Source organism: Miniopterus schreibersii (assembly GCF_964146895.1).
Source record: "Miniopterus schreibersii genome assembly, chromosome: 8".
NCBI classification, from domain to species: domain Eukaryota; kingdom Metazoa; phylum Chordata; class Mammalia; order Chiroptera; family Miniopteridae; genus Miniopterus; species Miniopterus schreibersii.
In genome coordinates this window covers 44,674,138-44,695,559 of record NC_138109.1, presented here as the reverse complement: position 1 = coordinate 44,695,559, position 21,422 = coordinate 44,674,138, and the positions used below count along the sequence as shown (strand labels likewise).

Below are 21,422 nucleotides of genomic sequence, written 5' to 3'. Positions count from 1 at the left end.
TAGAGGCCTGGCAAAAAGTGTTCCTACCCTGGCCCGTGGCAGACATCACGAATCAATTACAACATTCATTTCCTGAACCAAGTGTTGCGGGCTGGGCTGTCTGGAAACAGACGCTGAGGCAGATGGAGTGTGGGTACAGGATATCGATCAGGGCTGAACACTGTGGAAGGTGTGGGAGGAAGCAGGATCAGGCAGAGGGAGAAACGGAATGTGATACAGGCCTGACAAAGCCCCAGGCGACGCCCTCGCCAGCTCCAGGGCTACACCATCAGGGCTGTGCTGCTCCAGGACGAAAATGCCTGCACCCTCATCTCAGCACAGCCACCCGCTGGATGCAGGCTGCCCTGGGAAGGGCGTGACCTTGGTGAGAATGACTGCAGCTGAGGCAGACGCCGAAGCAGCTGAATGCGGGAGGCTGTCAGCAGACCGCTCTCCAGAAGCTAGGGCAAGAGAATCCTTCTCAGAGGATGATCTGGGGGGCGCCTCTTGCCAGGATCACACCCAGAGGCGGCGCTGGGCTTCCTCTCTGCTCAGGTCTCTGCAGAGAGCAAGTGATGAGAGTCGGCCTGTAACATGAAATCATTACGCTATATTCCGCCCTCAAAATTGTAGACCCCAATCTCTGAGGTATTTTCCTGTTTGAACTTTCAAAATGTATCCCTTTCACAAAGTTTCTGAACTAGGGACAAAACAGCTCTATTTAAAATTCAGAAGTGCTGTTAACATTGAAACAGCTCCTCTGACAATAAAACAGCACTTTCAGCAGCTTTAATATTTTTTAATTCTTTTCTGCCAGGCAGTATCTAAGACAGCTCCTTCTATCCTTTGTATCCAGGAGATTTGAGGAGAAATTGTCTCTTATTCTAAAGTAGGTTCTCCTATCTCTTTTCTTGCCCCCCAGCCCTCCCTCCTCACTGTTTCCCCTCCCCTCCCTTCCCTTCCCTCCCTCAGGCCTGCCTTATCGCCTTTCTCCTCTCCCTTTCTCAGTTCTTCTTTCCTTCTTTCTCTCTCCATCTGTCATTTTGGTCAAAATTAATCAGACTTGACCATTGTGGGGTTGATGTCCTGATCTGTATCTCTGTGCTAGAAAATATTCTGAAAAAATAATTTCAGATTAAAATTTTATGGGGGAAGCTAAGAGGGAAAGAAAATGGTGAAAGGAGAGCCTGATTTTATCTTTCTTCATTTTATTTGGATATTAGACTGGAAAATGTATTCCACAGCCTGAGATACCACAAGCACATCAAGTAGCTCTCGGTACCAAGGGATATGTTATAAACTACCCCTGACAAACGATAACCAGCTCCATCCTGGTCAGCGATGAGATTCGGTTAATGGGCTCCCTTATCCCTCTAAAGGGAATTGCAGAGTTTGGTGCGTACGTTTATCTGAACAAGTGCAGATGTGTGTAACCTAATAGTGCTCTGCTGAAGTTGTCACTGTGAACTCCCAGTTTAAATCTCAGTATCTATGGAATGGAGTTGAAAGTATTTGCAGTGCTGAATCACACTGAAAAGGCTCTGGGTTTGTGGTTGCATTTAACTATGATACATCAGTTAGTGGTCGTTTCTTCTTGCCTCTAAGCTGGGAGGGACTCAGTCCTGCATTCTGTTTATTCCTGTATGTAGGAAACATTACTTTTACAAAAAGGTTTCGTTTTCATACACAAGATTGCTTTAAAGAATTTTCTTAGAGCCTCAAGCGGCAGTATTGCTGGCGCGAGTAAATAATGCGCGCTGGGTAAGTGATAATCATGGACATTTCCCGCGTCCCTGGCTTTCTAAGAGGGTAGGTCTCTTTTATCCATCAGAGATAAAGGGTAAAATAAAAATGGAAGAAAACATGATACGAGAGTAAACAGTTTCACTAAACAAGTAACTTGGAGGTGCATTGATGGGAATAAAAGGGCTTAGGGTCTGGCAGAGGGAGAAAGAGTAGGAAGGAAAGGTGAAGTTTGAACAGCTACCACAAGAAGTGTGACTTTGGCAAACGGGAGGCATCTATACAGGATTTTTAGGAATATTTGCTGTGATGGGCTGTAGATTATCCACTGCGGGCAGTGAAGAAAGTTTTAGGCAAGACTACAAAACTCAGAACCTTAAAGCAACGGTCAACAAATCATTCCTGGCCCAGAATACTTCCTTTGATTATTGTGACTAATGCTGCAGTGCCCACTGTCATAGAAGGATCTGTTTGAGTCACTGTTTCAATGCTTTTGAGTATATGCCTAGGAGTGGAGTTGCTGGGTCATATGGTAATTTTATGTTCAATATTTAGAGGAACCACCAAACTGTTTTCCACAGTTTCTACAGCATTTTACATTTTTGCCAGCAATGTATGAGGGATCCAACTTTTTCACACCCTCACCAACATTTGTTCTACTTGTTTTTTAAAATTATAGCCATCCTATAAGAAGTAACACATATAATGTTGAAAGAGATGACTGTCTTAATAAGAAAAAATAAATAAGTGTGACTATATTCACATTTAAATTATTGTCGCAAAAATTTGATTACTGGAGGGAAGGGGGTGAGGAGGTAGTAAAGGGTAAAGGGGGCCAAATATCTGGTGAAGGAAGAATACTTGACTTTGGGTGGTGGGCACACAATGCAATATACAAGTCATGTATCATACAATTATACACTTGAAACCTGTATGACCCTATTGACAGTGTTACCCTAATACATTTAATAAAAAAAGAAGTAAAAATATTGTTGAAAAGATACTGCAAAGTCAAAAGAATTATGTTACATTTAGAAAAATTCATAATGTGGGATGATGACAGAAAAGGCTAATATCTATACTATAAAAGGAACTGCTTCAAAATGACAAAAATCCAAAAGGCAATTCAACAATTGCTATGAATATACAATCACAAATAGTCAAAAATATGACAATACACTAAAATTCATTATTATTCATGGAAATGCAAAGCATAATAACAACTTCCATGCACCTGACTGCCAAACATTCAAAAGAGCAATGACACCCATTGCTGGGCATATAAAGAGAAGAGGAGGGGAGAGTTGATAAAGATGGGAGCTGTAACAGTTTTTCTGGAAAACAATCTGTAAAAATATGCTAAAATTTTCCATTCAGCTACCATATAATGCAAATGTGCTCCTTCAATTGGGAGATGCAAGGAGCAGATTTTAGCCCATATATACAAGAATGTTTAGTTCAGCATTATTTTCAGAAGTTAAACATTTTGAAATAAAATAAATTCCCATTAACATGTCAATAGTTTAATATCCCATATTAATACCAGAAACTATTAGGTAGCTATCCAAGAGAATGAATTAATGTGACTCGAAAAAATGTCCAGAAAAGGGTTGTGAAATGAAAAGAGCAAGACAAATATCTATATCATATCTCATTGTTATTAAAAAATAACAAAAACTCCATTTTAAGGATGCATGTACATCAGTATGTAATTCTGTGAAAAATATTAAAAGCTACATGGTAGGTTCAGTGGAACAGAATGTAGAAAAAAACTCGTACATATGGGAAATCATGTTATACAATATAATTACTGATTAGTTTGGGGAAAAAAGGTAATCCAATAAGTGGTGCTGAGACAACTGGCTATACATATGGAAAAATTAGATAACTGTCTTATGCTTATATAAAAATAAATTTTATGTTGACTTAAAAGCTAAATATTAAAAAAGCTAAATGTTAAAAAAGCTTTAAACATTTAAAAGAACATGTAGGCAAATATGCTCATAATATCAGAGAAGAAAGAATTTTTTAAACAAAACAAAAAAGCACAAAAGATAGAGGAAAGGATGAACTTAAATACATTAAAATTAATTTCTATATATCAAGAGACATAAACAAAACAAAAATATAAGCCACAACTGGGAGAATATGTTTGAAGTGGAACTTACCATCAAAGGATTATTATCTAGAGTATATAAAAGAAAAAATGAAAATCAATAATAAAAGAAGAGTGAGCAAAAGATAAAAACAGGGAATCTATAGAAGCCACTTGAGTAACCAATAATCAGAAAAAGATCCTCAACATTCCTATCAATCAAGGGAATACTAATTAGAGCCATGGTTAGATATTGTGTCACCATTATAAAATTGGCAAAAATTGTAAAAGCTGATAAGCTCAAGAGCTGACAAGGAGAATAGTTGCACACTTACCCAGTGACTGACATCTAAATAAGTTGCAGATCTGTTCACTAAGATTCAACAGTTCCACCTGTAGGTGCATGCCCTGTATAGACCCTCATAAGTAGGCATGAGGAGACTCGTCCAAGAACATTGGGACAGAGACTGACTAGCACTTCACTAAACCTATTTCCTCATTTTCCTGGGCATACAGTTACACTCAATTTCCTCACCTCCTTATCATTAGATGTGACCCTGCAACTGAACTCTAGTCAATAACAAGTGAGGATTTAATGTGCAGCACGTCCAGACCTGCCTCATAAAAAAACAGCCAGCCACACAGATTCCCCATGCTCTTTCCTCTCCCACCGGCTTGAAGCAAACAAGCAGTTTTTGAAAGCTGTATGATGAAAACAGTGCAATCTTAACATGGAAACACCCGGGCCCTTCTACTTGGAAGAAGGCCTCCACCAATCAACAATATGCATTTTGTTCTTTATGTGACCTAGGAATAAACTCTATCATGTTTAAGCCATGATATATTGGGGGATTTGTAATCAGAGGTACTAATGTTTCTTAACTAATATAGATGTTTACTGTGGCAATGCTAATCAGAAACATTGGAAAAGCTCATCAGTTGAGATTTGGTAAATCATGTGGGATGTAATACTATTTAGGAGTTAAATTTATGTACTTGATCCATGTGTATCGATATGGGTAGACCTCAAAAATCTTAGAATCAATTTAAAATGTACATATACAGTTTTATGTCATGTATGCACATATGTAAAAACATCATATATGTTTGGGAAATCATCTAATTCTCTCTCAGTCCCTGTATCTCTGCTTTTTTATCAAATCTGAGATATCACTGATTATAAGGTGTATTATTTTGTGTGCCAATAAGAAAGTAAAAACACTACCAATTAAACTATGAGAAAATACTTTATCACTTTGAAAATTTTTTAACACTGTAGAATGAGTTCTCAGACTTAATCGTGCATAACTTTTTATTATTTTATTATATGCCCATATAAAAAAGAAAATGTAAGCAATCTAAAGTGGTTAAAGTCCTTCTGAAAGATCTTCACTTTCAGACTCCAACTTTTCTGAATCCCTTTCTGACTCAGAGTCATTTGATGTCCATTTTTTCCCCACACAATAACATCTGTGCGCCATCAAAATTATTGGTGGGGCAGCATTCAAAGAAAAAGTACTGAAAACTAAAGCCTTCAACATCAAAATCAAGGCTGGCTAAAAAAATTATCTTCACTCTTTTTTAAAGAGCTCATGTGAACAAACTTGACAAAATTGAGGTTGCTTTGGACATACTCCTAATTCAATCAAATCAACATCAGTGCAAAATGAAATTATTTTACATCTGGAATATTTGTTTAAAAACAAAGATGAAGATATCAAATGGGGCAATTAATGTCCTATGTTTTAAAATTTTACTTTAAGAATAATTTAAATATCAAATATTTAGTGTAATCTTTCTATATCTTAAATGATTTTTACTTAGCTTCATAAATGTGTCTTATTATGAAATGTCTACATCAGGTAGAGATTTATGGATTATTACAATATATTGATTCATGATGTCAATAAACCATGTATTTTCTATTCTGTTTAAATAGGAAACCTCTGAAACCTTCAGTATAATCCTATCATAGAAAAATAATTCATTGTTTATTATTATTGTCACTATTATTTAAAACACATAGTATGTTATGAAAAATGCAGAATAAGATAAGGCAGTTCCTAAAATTTCCCAAAAATTGTGATTTTTCATTTATGAATTCCAAAGATGAATATCTATGGGAAAATTGGAAACATCAGCCAAAAACAATAATAAGATACTTTCGCCCAGCCGGGCGTGGCTCAGCAGTTGAGCGTCGACCTAGGATCCAAGTGATCGGGGTTTGATTCCCGGTCAGGGCACATGCCTGGGTTGCAGGCTCGATCAATGACTCTCTCATCATTGATGTTTCTGTCTCTCTCTCTCCCTCCCTCCCTCTCCTTTCCTCTCTCTGAAATCAATAAAGATATTTAAAAAAAAAGATACTTTCGATTATAAGATACATCTCAATTTTAGTGATGTTAACATGTGGAAAAAAAAAAAGTGGTCTTAGAGTATTAAGAATATTACATGAAGACATTATATTAAAAGGTAATATCTCCTTCTATCCTTCTAGGTCTGAAACATTCAGTTAATTTATGGTTTAGAATTTTATAAAAAATAGAGCACATTAGTAATTGCCCAGAATATTAGTCATCTCTCTCTTTTCTTCTGTCTTCTTCCTGCATTGTTATTCTGATTGATAGATTTTCTGTGTTTTCTGATATTTCTATCTTACCATTTTATAAGTATATACTACCATCACAATAAAAATATACTGATCTAATTTTTATAAAAATTTTGATGTAAAATGTAAATATATTTGGTAGAATGTAAATAATTTGAAAGATATGTATTATTATTTTAACTTTTCTTCAAAACAGCAGATGGTAAAAAGAAAAAAGAAAAAAAAAAATCCCAAAAGTGCTTTTTTTATCTGCTTTTAAAAAATACTATGGTACTGTTAGAGCTAAAAAAACATACGAGGAATATCAGGGATGATACTTAGCTCATTTGGTAACCACAAAATCTGTATTACCCTTTCCTCCAATGTCCTCAATAGTAATATTCTCAGGGAAGATATTCTTTTCAACTACTTTCTGAGGGTTGAGTAGTAGTGAGCTTTGGGATCACTCTAGATTGCAATCATGTAAAAAAAGCTTATCATTACTTTAGGGTTTTTGTTAGACTCATTATATTTTATTGTAACCTCACTCTTAGGAATTAGGGAAAAATAAACCTACATGGCAGAAGCAAAGTATGCATACACTTAACAAAATAGTCTTTAATAACATCATGTCTTTATATTCCACTCCTCATTAGGGAATCAAAATCCAAAATGGCTTTGCTAATGCAAGATTGTTGGTTTTAGTAGTTGCTGGTAGTAGTCCCAGAATTTTAATCCCAATCTTGTCCCTCACTCTACTTTGTAGTTAGAGGACAAGACTCTCATGCTTTAGTTGTTCCTTCTCTGAAAAGGAAGGTAACTACATCTCAGAGGAGTTGTGTGAGATTTCCCAGTTAATATTTGCAAAGTGCTTTGGTGATTAAAGGGATTGCCAAGTTGACAATTACTATTATGGAGACTAGCACAGTTAATGGGTACAACTGAAAGATTGGCATCTACATAATTTTAGGTTAGTTGTAAGAGTTAGTATTAGAGAATGGCTGCTTTCAGAGAAGTATATTTAAATATTAATAGCATTTGGGGAGCAAATACTCCCAGAGATAAACACATGCTTTGAATCCACAATTACTTATGTATCCTCCCTGTGCCTCCTCTATGTCTGTATTTTTAAAATTCTGTAGGTGAGAGACTGGGGTTCAGTCTCAAGGTCATCAAAGCGGCTGTGAGTTTATTAGTATGCTCATCGAATGTGCTATAGAAATGTAATTTAAAGCATTAATATGTACACACTAAATAAAACCATACAAGCTATAGGAAAAGTTATTTATGATGCTGGAATTTTACCACTTATGGAAATAAATAATATAACATGTGTGTCTCTTGAAACAATGTGAACTCAGCTTATTCAACAGAAGTAGTAAAAGAAATCTAAACAGTTCTGTAATTCTATGAGGAGGGTAATTTCACTGATGACAGCTTTTCATAATTTTACTCTTCTAGATAGTAAATAATTTTTGATTCTTTATTTTATTACTATTTGGAATTGCACTCCTTGTTGAAGTTTCACCTTTTACTAATAATTCTTCAGGAAATGTGTTTTCACTGTTTTTCATATAGCAGTTACTGCTGGCAGTACCTAGTTGAAACCAACAGAATTACAACTCTCTTCAATATCCCTACATGACATAGGTAATATTTCAGTTTAATCCAGTGGCATGAATTGAGCCAGGAACAACCATTTCAATTTCTACTGCAGTTTGTTTAGGCTTAACATGGACTAGCTACTATACCCTCTCTCTGTGAACCATATTAAATTGCTTACAGAGACCTACCTGCTCAGAAAGCAAAAGACATGGTTTTACTGTTCTCATGACCAACTTTTGCCTAATAATCATGAAAGCTATAAAAAGAAATCCACCACAAATGCCCTCAAAAAGCTCCTTTCTACCACCCAACAACCAAGTTCCAGGAAGAGATTTAAATAGCTATTAAGATAACTTTACTTTCATATAACATTATGTTTAGTACTATACTCCTTTAAAAAAAAAAGAAAATCTCATCTGTAATAATAGACCAGTTCTGTTTCCCTGTAGCCCTGTCCATAATAAATGACTCTGCTATACACTTACCAGGTAAAAGACTAAAGTGCGATGATCCATCCGTATTCTCTGTAGTTCTGGAATTAAGGGCATTGGCTTACAAATGACTACCTGAAGTTAAAGGAATTGGCTATAGCCAAGAATAAAACAGGTTGGGTACCAAATGCAAGGATCTTAAGTAAAATAAAGTCATGTGCTCTGTAAAGCTCATTTCCCCTTAAAACATATATATGCACCTCTTGTATCCAAAACTCATCATTGTCAAGAATATCAACAATGAACTGAAACATTAGATTTTTCTGAGACCAACGCATAGTAGGAATACAGTAAATGTTGGTCAAGTGAATGAAAGCATATGGTTATGACTTATTCCTTCTAGCTGGAGAAAAATACCGTTGTACACAAAGATAAGTGGAGAATTATATAAATTGCCCTGATAAAAAATTAAGGCTTCAAAGCACATTTTTGGTAAATGAATAGCTGTTGTATCTATTGCTCAGTAATCCTGGCTTGTTTTTGGCAGTGTGGTGAGTAGGAAAAGCATGATAAGTGAACCAAAAAAGGAGGCTGGAATTCTAGTCCTAGCTTTTCTACTAATTGGCTTTGGGCTCTGAGCAAGACTTCAGCAATCATGTACTAGGCTCCCCTACGCATAATGAGGAACTATGGCTTATTCTATATTACAACCTGTTCTAACGCATTGTGGGTTGATGTAGGGAGCATGATTTGCTGTCACAGTATAGAAAAAGATATTTTGATTGGTTTTTGCTACTCCTTTCATATCAGCTTAAAATTATCAAATAATACTTAGTCCTCAGTGACCAGGTTTGAGGCATTAATCTCCTATTTATTTAACAGATATTTATTACTACCTATAATGTGACAAAGTACTGGCCTGTTAGCTACTTCTTTTGCTTAATTTGTAAAAATGCCTAGTCCTGTGTCCTCCTCCTATATTTTCATTTTCTTATGACATGCCACTACTTGGTGGTGCGTACAGTATGCAGAAAAAGAAAATTTGCTTTATTTTTGTCCCTGATGACATAGTCATGGAAAAAATAAAATGAAGAAATCATTAGCTATCACTCAGTAATACTGCACAATGTTGAAAACGTATACTATTTGCTATATTGAAATGTGTGTGGCTTTTGAGGAAGTCAAACTCCTTTGAGATTATTGAGGGTGGCCTATCTTCACACCTCTGAATATCCAATTCTGTGCACAGATCAATGCACTGAAGCTTCCTGATTCCCTGAAGGGCTTTTAGTACATTGGTAATGCCACTTCTCTATACTCAAAACCTCATGGGGGGAAACTGCTCCATGTATTATCTGCTTAGTTCTGCTCTCTTCCCTTCTTAAACTACTGATCTCTGCTCCCAATTTTGCTTCAGCAGAAATATCTTTTAAATGTCTTCTTCATTTTCTGCTATTCTAATAATAAACAAAGACACTCCTTAGGTCTTCTGAACTTAACAGAGTGGCAAGTCTTTAAGCCTACATTAAATTTGTCCTAAAACCTTTCCTTATGAGTCTATGTAATCAGTTTTTAACATACTGCTCTAATTTTTAAAAATGCAAAAAATGGAAACAAATACCCAGGTTACCTATGCAATAAGAAAATTAAGTATGGTTTTTGGATGTACAATGTTTTGGTTTGAGTTTTAATTTGGCAGGGGATGCATAATGATATTAACAACAGATAGCTTTCTATTTTGTAGAGACTAGTATTTAAATAAGTTCATACTTCCCAACACTTATCAACTAAGAGTTACTGTGACTTGGGAGTTGAATTAAAATCAACAAATTTTATTGAGCTCTTAATAAATGTAAAGGCACTCATGAAGAATTGACTAGTACTTTCTCTGTTTTCTAAACTACTATAGTCTAGTAAGAAAGATAAACCAAGTTCACTGACAACTTGACTAGAGTCAAGAAAGGACCAGAAGTACAAATACCCATTTCAAAGGAGAGACAGAGCATCTTGTTAAGAGCCTCGGGAAAAGTGGCTTTTGAGGTTGGCTTTGAAAAATGAAAAGGATTATAAGAAGTGAGAATGAATCATCCTAAGAGGAGGAAACACACAAAACAAAAGTGCAAAGGCTGAAATGTGTGAAGCATGTTAAGAGAACAGTAAACTGATAATTCTGTTATACTGCATGCAAGGTTTGTCTAGGCAAGTGATGAGAACTGAAACTGAAAGTGACATTGAGCCAAATATCTTTTTTAATGATGTAAATGTTATTATGTAATCTGATATCATTTTGTTATATATTAACCCAGGTTTGTATGTAAAAATTTCACCAGATCCACAGCAACAAGAGCCAGTGTCAGTTATACTATTTATAATTTCCTGGATAATACCCCTTCTTACATAATTAATTTTTAAAATATATGTATTGATGTACTAAGAATGGAAGTTTTGCACAATTAATAATAAATTCTCCAGGGTTTAGCAGCTAAAGTCATATTACACAAAGCTTAAAGTAACGTAGCAGACTTTAAGTTAGGCATGAAACATTGAGCTTGCACATTTAGCCCACACCATCATGGAACACTACTGAAATGATTGCAAAGGAAGAAAAAAAAAACTATATAAAATCAAAATGAAAAAATGCATAAAAGACAATCGTGAGTAAGAAATGCCAACAATACTACAGAAGACAGGACACAGAAAGATGGCTAGTAACTTAATATGATTCGAGTTTTCCATGGTTATGCATAAATAAGGAACAACAAACTAATGTCTCTCCCTTCCTCTCTCTCTCTCAAATAAATAATAAATAAAAAGTGCTTTGTCATAGAAGTGGGTGCGAGAGAAGACTCCTTTTATTAGTGTGATCTAGGAAATCACATTTAAAGTAAGACCTAAAAGTGAGAAGAAGCTAGTGAGACAAATATTTGGAGGAGCATGTTTCAGACAAAAAGAAGTTTAAGTACAAAGATACTTAGGCATAAAGGAGAATGGTAGGTTGGCGACCAATCCGCATGGCTGGACTACAGTAACGAAGGAAGGAGGGTGGTAGAATGAGGTGTATTTAGCAAGGGAAGGAGTATCATTTTATCCTTATGAGAGAGTTTTCATTTCTGCCTCAGTATAGTGAATCTAAATCTTCTTAGTCAGTAAACTATGAAAACAATCAAATTTTGCCCTAGCAGGTCTGCTCAGTGGTTAGAGCACTGGCCTGCTGACGGGAAGGTCCTGGGTTCGATTCCAGCCAAGGGCATGCAGCTCGGATGCGGGCTGGATCCCCAGCCCTGGTTGGAGCACATGCAGGAGGCAGCCAATCATTGTGTCTCTTTCACAGCTATGTTTTTCTTTCCTCTCTCTCTCTCTCCTCCACTCTCTCTGAAAAGCAATGGAAAAAATATCTTCAGGTGAAGATAAAAAAACAAAATCAAATTTTATTTCTAGCCTGGCTGGCGTGGCTCAGCGGTTGAGCATCGGCCTCTGATCCAGATGACAGTTCCATTCCGGGTCAGGGCACAGGCCTGGGTTGCGGGCTGGATCCCCAGCAGGCGGCGTGCAGGAGGCAGCCCATCGATGACTTTTTCATCATTGATGTTTCTGTCTCTCCCTCTCCCTGTCTCTCTCTGAAATCAATAAGATATATAGATTTTTAATTTTTATTTCTATCTCTAAATCTACTTAAGTCCATCTCCCAGCTCACATCCTACTATGCTGGCTGGAATTTTATCTCATTTGTTATTGCTCCTACTCTCACATCCACCCGGAGTATTATATAATAGTTCTAGCATCTTGGGCAACATCAGTGGCTCTGAAAGTCTCCTTCAGTAATTGGTCACAGTCATGACAAGTTACTCCTGAGACACATTATCTCAGTCCTTAGGGTTTCTTGGGATTTGGAGGCTCAGCTACTTTCGTGCTGAGCGTAGGTTGTATGACACTTTAGTGAAGCTGGAGGATCTTGTGTCTAGGCTCCGGCAATGACCACAGTTCCACCGCTTCTGAGGTTTTGCCTCTTCTGATGCCACCGGCCACCAACAGAACCCACACCTCTAGCCGTAAATGAGCCCTTGCTCTGCCCTCCCCTCACCACATTCCATTCCTCTCCTTTCAGAATGTCTTCAAGGAGCTTAGGCTTTCAGAAAAGATGGGAAGAAGTGTTGCTTTCAAGCAGTTTCTAATTTAGGTCCAGCAAATGACCCTGAAGATGATATGAAATCAAAACAGCCTGGCTATCTATTTGGAACAAGGAAAGAAAGAAGTTAAAGAAAAATAACCAAATATTAATATCACAATAAATTATTTTGTCTCACTAGCTTCAGTGGATTTTTATTACTTGCAAACAACAATAATAACACTTAACTAATGGGAACATAAAGCTTTCTCCTGAAATCTTACAGTGTTTATAAAATTTACTGCTTTGGCTTAGCATCTATTATCACCTCTCTGTCACCGTTCCCTCTACCCTGACATGGACTGGCTTTCTCAGTAATAGATCTTTTGGCCTGTCTAGGTGTTTTAGTGTTGTACTCATCTGATTTATTTGCCTATCCTTTCTCTTGGGAATTGGAGGCTATTGGAGCTGACTGAATCAAACCATTGCTGACTCTTCCTCCAAAATATTTTAGATTTTTGCTAAGCATCTTTTCAAAAAGTAGAACACATGAGCCATACAGAATCAAGAACTTCAAACCACTGAAGAGTTAACAAGATGGAGCACTGTAGAAGAAAAGCTATTCTAATTTGGAAATGTGTCCCCACAGAAATATGTTGTGTTCTTCTTTCAGTAATCTCAAATAGGTCTTCATGCAGAGTTTACGGAAGACATATTCTCCAGACAGTCCTTGATGTGGGAAAAGCTTTTATTTTGAGACTAAAAAAGATGGATTTTCTAAATTGTCGTAGACTGTAGTTTAGCAGCTGTATTCTGAATGGTCCCTACGCAGCTTATGCTTCTAATTATGCTGCTGACAGCTTCCCCGGTGGATTAATATCCACACTCAGAACTCTCTTATCTTTAACCTTTTATCCCCATGACTCCCTACTCCACAGACGCCTCTCCAAATGCCTAGTTCTAAGTATGGGGACTTCTTAGATGAGCACTTGCACAACAATGGAGAGAAAGGCGATTGTAGTCTTTCTCTGATCTTTAAGGTCTAATTTCTACATACATATTAAACACAGAAAGATGAAAAAGTAATCTATTTTACAATACAAATGTTATCTGGTTCTTCAATGGACCTTTAAAAAGTGATAAACCTTTGATGGTTCTACGTGGGGCAGCTTACTTAAAAGAAAAAGCAGGCTTTGCTATATAGTAATACCTCATTTGAATGGTATAAAAGAAAGCCAAAGTAGATAATTATTCACATAACTGAGGCTTACTTCTTACTAAGTCGAGACTTTAATATTTTTGTTGTTGTTGCTCAGAATCTTTAAGAAGGTATCCAGCCTCCTTTGCCAGCAGATGCTGACAATAATTCAGTATTGCTTTATTCAAGATCATCACACACATCAAGACCAGCAAGGGGATGCGCTTTGGTCCCTTTGGGCTCCCATCGTCCTCTCTCTTGACGCCTCCACCACATCCAGGCTTACCTGGAAGGCTGTGTGTTCTTGCATCGCCCCCATTCTCTTACCCCCTGCGACGCTCTCAGTTCAATGCCCCGCTGAGGGCAGGGAAGTCAGATACACCAGCCTGTTCAGAACTCTAAAATAAATGTAGCCAAGTTTCTCAACTTTTTAGCAGCTATTTAAAAATTGCTCTTCCTTTAATCAGGCGTGGACGTTGTTCTGAAGAGTAACATTCATCAAAGTCAGTTATAGTAGGGCTTTCTAGCACCTAATGTGATTAAGTGATTTGTATGTGTGCTTTTAAAGTAAATCAAGTTCCCTGGATTTAGGATGACAAATTGGGAATCTGGAAGGTTCCCCTGAGGGGAAAGAGGTGAGAGGTCTTTACAAAGTCCTCATTCTTTGTTTTCATCTAAAGGATAAATTATTTTCTCTCAGAGAAATGGAGGAAAAGAGATGAATCCCTAAGAGGTCAGTAATATTGAAAGGCAGAAGCACTAGAGAGAATACAGCCCCTAGGCAGAGGCTGAAGTTTCTTCTCTGCCCTCTCCAGGCTCCAGGGACCTTTAAAAAGGTCAGGGTAGGGGAGTAAGGGTGAGGAAAGAGAGCTGCAAGACTCCTGGACCCCAGGGAAAGAAAAGATACAGATCCATTGATACCTCAATTAAGTACTAACCATGTATTAGGAAACGTCGTGGGTACAAGCCCTTGGACTATCACTGTCTGGGCCGTTCTCTGCCTTTCTCCTGTCCTCTCTGGATCTCAGGGGAGTTGAGGCCATGGGCTGCTGCGTTTCCCGAGCTGCCTCCCAAGCCTGGTGGCTTCTGGCTGTGTTGAGCTGATGGGAGGCAAGGGATGGAGAATGGGGTACCGAGTAAAGGAGGAGCAGGGTATTTCTCCTCTCTCTGTTTCCGAGAGCATCCCCGTCAATGTGTCCTCCATGGAGACCAGTCAGCTGCAATTCTGGCCTGCCAAGCTCAGGGCCACCGCTGAGTTCTGGTAGCACTGTCCACTCCCCCGTCCTCTCAGCACCGGAGTGGGACTTGTGTCCTGCTGTGACCAACCCCTTAGTTGCCTAACCATTCCTTGGTTAGCTTTTCAGTGATTCCATGATACTGTTGGTGTTCATACACTACACGGTAGTTTCGTTTTGCTGTTTAGACCTTAATGATACAAAAAAACACCCAAAACATTTTCCATTTTATTTCATCCTTACAAGTTGTCTGCAAGGCAATAATCATTACTTCTATTTTACAGGTGAGAACAAGCAAAAGTCAGCGAATGTAAGGTCTCTTAAAGCCACAGCCCTAGTCAGTGGTAGAGCTACGATTCCATTCCAGTTCCAAAGTCGCTCTTAAATTGCTCTGCTGCCCAAGGGCAATAGCAAAGCAAGAGGAAGCAGCAGAACAACCCTGAGCCTGAAAGCAGCCATTTAGCCTGCAGCATAGCTGTCCTAGGCCAGCACGGTGTCACTGCTGGGAGCTTCATCCGAGCGGAGCGCTGAGGGGCCTGGTAGGACAGATGCCTCAGCTTCACGGGAACTGCCTGCTCCAGAGGAGCAGTGCTGTCTCCACTCTACACCAGATGAGCCAGCTCATGACAAGGACAGCCCAAGATAAGAGTTTCCAATGTCTCAGCTTAACTCTTCTGACAGTCTACTTTTCAACTTTGCCATTTTAAAAGATTTCCTGCCTTTGCCATGCTCTCTGGATTGTAGAAATATTTATGAATGAGATATTATATTACTTTAATGGTCATCATTAACCCCATGTATTCACTCTCTCAATTGACGTATGTTAATATTACATCAAGGATAGTCCTATTTAGCTACTGAATTCTGAATGCTGACTTTTTTTAAATGACAAATTAAGACAGTAAAAGAGTTGAAGGATCCATTATAAGATATCTTGATAACACTAGAAATAGTCTAAGAATTCATATTCTGCTACAGCATGACTAAGAGAAAGTTTGGTCAATATGAAACCAGTGCTCATAACAATTCAGACTCCTTGGTTTCCATTCTGTTGTTAATCCTGCCCTTTCTAAATGCCAACAAACTTTCTATCTCATAAATGCAGCATATAGACTGTTAAATGACAGGATTATAATTGATAATTACAAAGATACAAGAATATGTATACCCAACACTAAAAAAATCATGATTATACAGACTAAAAGGGACACATGTTCTTTAAAAAGAAATACATGAAACACCAGCACATATCCTTGGACCAGTTTCTATCCAATGAAGCAGGAAAGAACAAGTGAAAAATATAAGAAACGCCGTTTTATGGATTTTAAATCCTCTGGTGTTTGGGGTTATTTTTGTGTCCCCCCCCCCCCCAGATCTCCTTCTTTCTCTGAACAATACAGCCTCTGTTGCTCTGCCAGTCCCCTCTTTTATGTGCTACAGAACACCTGGTGGCCAATTGCTAGGTGGGAGATAATTAGCCCCTCAATTATCACCAGTTTATTTTCACCTGTTCCACTAGCATTTCCCTAGAACTTGAAGCTTGTCTAATTAGTCTTTTCTGATCCATTCACCACCATCAGACTCAAGAAGTAGCCCTTGCACTAAGTAATTAACCCGTGGTAGGCCAATCCTCCAGCTTTTGTTTCAACTCCTGTTGGAATCGTTAGAATCAAATGAACAAAGAAACATCATGGGACAGGTTAATAAGAAACTAAAAAGTTCTGTCTTCCCTCTCCTTTTGCCAGCTTCCAAATCCAAATTACAGAAACCTTAAGCACAGTGACATTTAGTCAGACACACATGTGCTTGCTGCTGAATGTCTTGAAAGAGCAAAGCAGCACTGCCAGAATTATCAAGTTCAGTTATCTGAAATGCCATAGGAAATACGGCGTTTATTTTATACTCAAAAGGTGAGAGAGATCAAAAAGAAACCAAATGTTAAAATGCAGGCCAAAATCTCTCTTTGTAAATCCTTTACAGGACACTGTAATTAATTGAATCTAGCAATTTAATCTTTACATTATTTTGGTAAACTATAAATAATTTTTCCAAACTATTTATACACATGCATAGAAATTCTTATTTTGCTTTATCACACAGGTGGATAGAGAAGTCCAGCAAAGATTTCTATAAGGTTAAGCCATGTCTTGTGTTTACTCATTCATTCAACAAGTATTACAGAGTACCTACATTAGTTAAGCCCTGGGGACACAGGAATAATCAGAAATTTTTATATATTTTTTTATTGATTGATTTTAGAAAGGGAGAGGAGAGAGAAAGAAGAAAGAGAGAGAGAAAGGAAGGAAGGAGGGAAGGAGGGAAGGAAGGAAGGAAGGAAGGAAGGAAGGAAGGAAGGAAGGAAGGAAGGAAGGAAGGAAGGAAGGAAGAAAGAAAGAAAGAAAGAAAGAAAGAAAGAAAGAAAGAAAGAAAGAAAGAAAGAAAGAAAGAAAGAAAGAAAGAAAGAAAGAAAGAAAGAAAGAAAAGAAAGAAAAGAAAGAAAAGAAAGAAGGAAAGAAAGAAAAGAAAGAAAGAAAAGAAAGAAAGAGAAAGAAAGATCAATTTGTTGTTCCACATATTTATGCATTCATTGGTTGATTCTTGTATGTGACCTGACCAGGGATCAAACCCACAACCTTGGTATATCGGGACGATGCTCTAACCAACTGAGCTACCCTGCCAGGGCTGGTTCTTGTATTCTTGAAGCTGAAAGTCAAGTGCACCTCAATATATAATCTATTTTATTAATGTATTAAAACCAGATACACATGCTTAAAAATTGGTGGATTTGAGATTTTCTATTCTTCCTTCCCAATAGTACCCCAAATTCTATTGAAGAGCCACTCCCCTTATGCCACACAGATTATTTAGGGTTGGACATATGATCCAAACTGAGCCAGGTTGGAGACATTCATTTCACTGTTGAAGCTCTCCCTGTCTCACTGAAAATCGGATGATGTGATTCCTCGAATTGATGCTTCCATGCTGTAATCATTTGAGAAAAAAGTTGAAGCAAGAGTAAATAACAAAGCTGTAAAAGAAGGGAAAGGAACCCCTGGTAACATCAGTTAAACCCTGTGCAAGCCATTTTGCAAGCAAGGTCTTATCCTGGATTTTTGTTACAGGAGTCGGTATTCTCTCTACCTAAGACCTTTGGGCTTGTGAAGTCAGTTGCATCCAAAGTGTTCTAATTAATAGAGATGTCTCTCTAATATTGCAAATAACAGCTTAAGATTTAAGGTAGTTATATTTTCTTGTAAGCAATTAAAGACCTGCATCTTATTTATTTTTGAGCTTTTAAACATTCAAATAAGTAGATATCTATGATATCTATCCATATGTATGTTTTACACTTGCTTTTCACCTGTAAACATTCCCATTTCTTTCTAGACTATAAACTTGCTTATATAAATCTGGTGAATCATATAATTCTATAAAGTGTGTTCCAAGAAGTTACATCCTTTATTCTTATATCATACCACATGCCCTATAAATGTTTTTTAACACAACAGCTATTATTCTATCAAGTCAAATAATTTTAGAGTTATCTCCATGTCTTCCACTCATTCCAAAATACTTACTGGTGATCCAAATATAAATAAGAATGGTCACCATTTTCAAGGAGCTGCCAGGCTATTTAGGAGAGCATAAAGTGATATAAAGGACTGACTAAATACTGAACGACAATCACTATGTAGGTTTCAATCTTTCAAGTGCTAAATCTAACAAGATGCCATTTTTTTCACTTCCCACATCCAACCTTTCAACTTCTATTGGTACTGTCCCCCAAAATCTGACCATTTCTCCTAGCTCCATTATTTAAAACCCAAATCCAAGTCACAACTATTTCTCACTTCAACTATTGCAATAGCCTCCTAACTAGTCCTCTTGCCTCAACTCTTAACAGCTTCACCATCTCCACTCTGTTCTCCATTCAACAGCCAAAATGATCTTCTGAAAGTGTAAATCAGATCAATCTACTCTGCTGCTTAAAAACCTCCAAGTCTTTTCATCACCTTTAGAAAAAATAAATAAATCTAAACACCTTTCTATACCCAATTAGACTTTACATAACCTGACTCCTACTTAGCTCTTCAATATCAGATCCTACTATGTTCCAAACTTGCCTACCTCACCCCAGCCACACTGGCCTTCATTTCATGCCTCAGAGATGCCAAACCCATTCCTAGCTCAGGGCCTTTCAAGTTGCTGTTCTTCTGCCTATAACATTCGTCCTTTCTCATCATTTAGGTCTCACCTCTACTCAAAAGCCTTCTCTGACCATCTCGGCTGAAATAATTGCCTTATCCCGTTGTCATATTTTATTTTCTCCATAGCATACATCACTATTTTAAATCATATTGTCTATTTGCTTACAATGACTCAGGGTTGGGGAATCTTTTTTCTGCCAAGGGCCATTTGGATATTTATAATATCATTCACAGATCATAAAAATAAGCTATGAAAAAGGCTTCTAGATTTGTTGAATTTTGAGTCCTGTCTGCAGTTGCTTTGGCAAGGCCAGACTAAATGATTTTGAGGGCCATATAGGGCCCAAGGGCCGGACATTCCCCACCCCTGGCTTACATAATGATCATTGGCCTTTCTCTACCCTCCAGTAAAGTGTAACTTCTAAGAAGTCAGGAGACTATGTTTTATTCATTGCTTTCTCCTCTGTGCTAAGAATGCCTGACACACATTAGGCATTCAGTACGAATTTACTGAGTAAACACGAGACTACAAATGAGATACATCTAACTCAAACTGGGAAACCAGGGAAACAGAAAATAAAGTTAGGGAAGATGAAATTTTGGATAAATGGGGGAGCTACTAAATTAATAGAATATTGAATGTAGAATATAGAATACAGGAGTTAATGGGAAATTTGAAGAAAGTACAATAACTTGAGAAATTACTTCAAATATTCTTTATGCTATAATATTCTACAAAGCAAATTGACCAGCAGACCACAGAGTAGAGCAATGGTGAACAGGAATAAATTAAATTGTAGAAATGTCCTAAATACTATTTTGAGGGTTGCTGTGATGTTTGTGCTTATTTAATGTTGTTATTAATAAGCTGGAAAAGAAAATATGTGTTGTATTAATGGAACTGTAGATAATCCTAAATTGAGTTTGGTTGCAAATATTACTCCAATTCTCAACATCAATTACCTCAAAAACCTAAGTGAGAATTGATTTGAACACTTTTTAAAATATAAATATTTTCATAAAATTCACCTGAATCTAATTCTAATCACTCTTCAAATAGGAGAAAGTTAAGGAGCTAAAAGGGACCAGTGTTAGATACTAGGCAGGAAATTAGATACTACTTGACAATTCAAAAGAATAGTTTTTATTTGTTTATTTTTTTTAGTTTTCTGGATAGATGGGAAATCTATTGTCTACTATGTGCAAGGAACTTTATGTATGCTTTATTTTATCTTCAATCTAATTCCTGAAGAGTTTATCATCTCCATTTTCCATAATGGGTGGACAAAAGTAGCTTTACAGTTGTGAGTATGCAACAGTTTATTCTTGTATTATTTATTAATTATTGTATTATGTATTTGTATTACAGCTGAAAGTAAATTACTTTTGCCCACCCATGTATAAGAAAATTGATAGAAGTGAGATTCAAACCTTGATCTACCTATTTCTAAAGTTCTTTTTCATCATTAACATTTTCCTGTTGCAAACTCTGAGACACACAGCATTACTAATCAGAAAATACCATTCCACTTCACTTAAGACTTGCCAACACATTCAGTGAAAGATATTAGGAAATAAATAAGAGTAAGGAAATTTTAAAAAAAGAAAAAAAATTCCTGAATTTTTAAAAAGTAAATGTTTTTCTAGATCATAGCTAAGAAAGCAAGAGTATGACAAAAATCCAAAAATATTGACCTACAGCAGAAAGAGAATATTTATAAACAAATTAAGTAAAGATTAATTGATATCAAATAGAAAAAGAAAAACTCCACCTGCCAACAAACTTGTAAAGGGTGGCTTCCATTCACTGTGACATTTGAAAGCAGATTAATGAAAAAGGAAGGAAGGAAGGAAGGAAGGAAGGAAGGAAGGAAGGAAGGAAGGAAGGAAGGAAGGAAGGAAGGAAGGAAGGAAGGAAGGGAGGGAGGGAGGGAGGGAGGGAGGGAGGGAGGGAGGGAGGGAGGGAGGAAGGAAGGAAGGAAGGAAGGAAGGAAGGAAGGAAGGAAGGAAGGAAGGAAGGAAGGAAGGAAGGAAGGAGTAAATGAACAAAGATACACAAAGATACTTTAGCCTATATTGGGAACACTCTTCAGCTGGAAGACTAGGGGCTGGAAGGAAAATTCAGACATGAATTTAGGATCATCTTTTTTTTTCTTTCTGTGCCAAGAATTTTGTTTCTCAAGTGATTTTCTGTTACCTTTTCAACAAAGTGAATGAAGTTTTAATTAGTTCCCTT

General features: G+C 37.1%; 1 pseudogene across 1 annotated transcript in view; it reads left to right on the top strand.

Annotated features, from left to right (window-relative positions):
• Window positions 1-295: 295 nt before the first annotated feature.
• The window catches only part of LOC308560453 (3-oxoacyl-[acyl-carrier-protein] reductase pseudogene), a 44,188-nt pseudogene continuing 23,061 nt past the window's right edge, over window positions 296-21,422 (top strand). The window contains exon 1 of the transcript in view: window positions 296-568. The product of the transcript in view is annotated as a 3-oxoacyl-[acyl-carrier-protein] reductase pseudogene (transcript). The remainder of the gene's footprint in view (window positions 569-21,422) is intronic.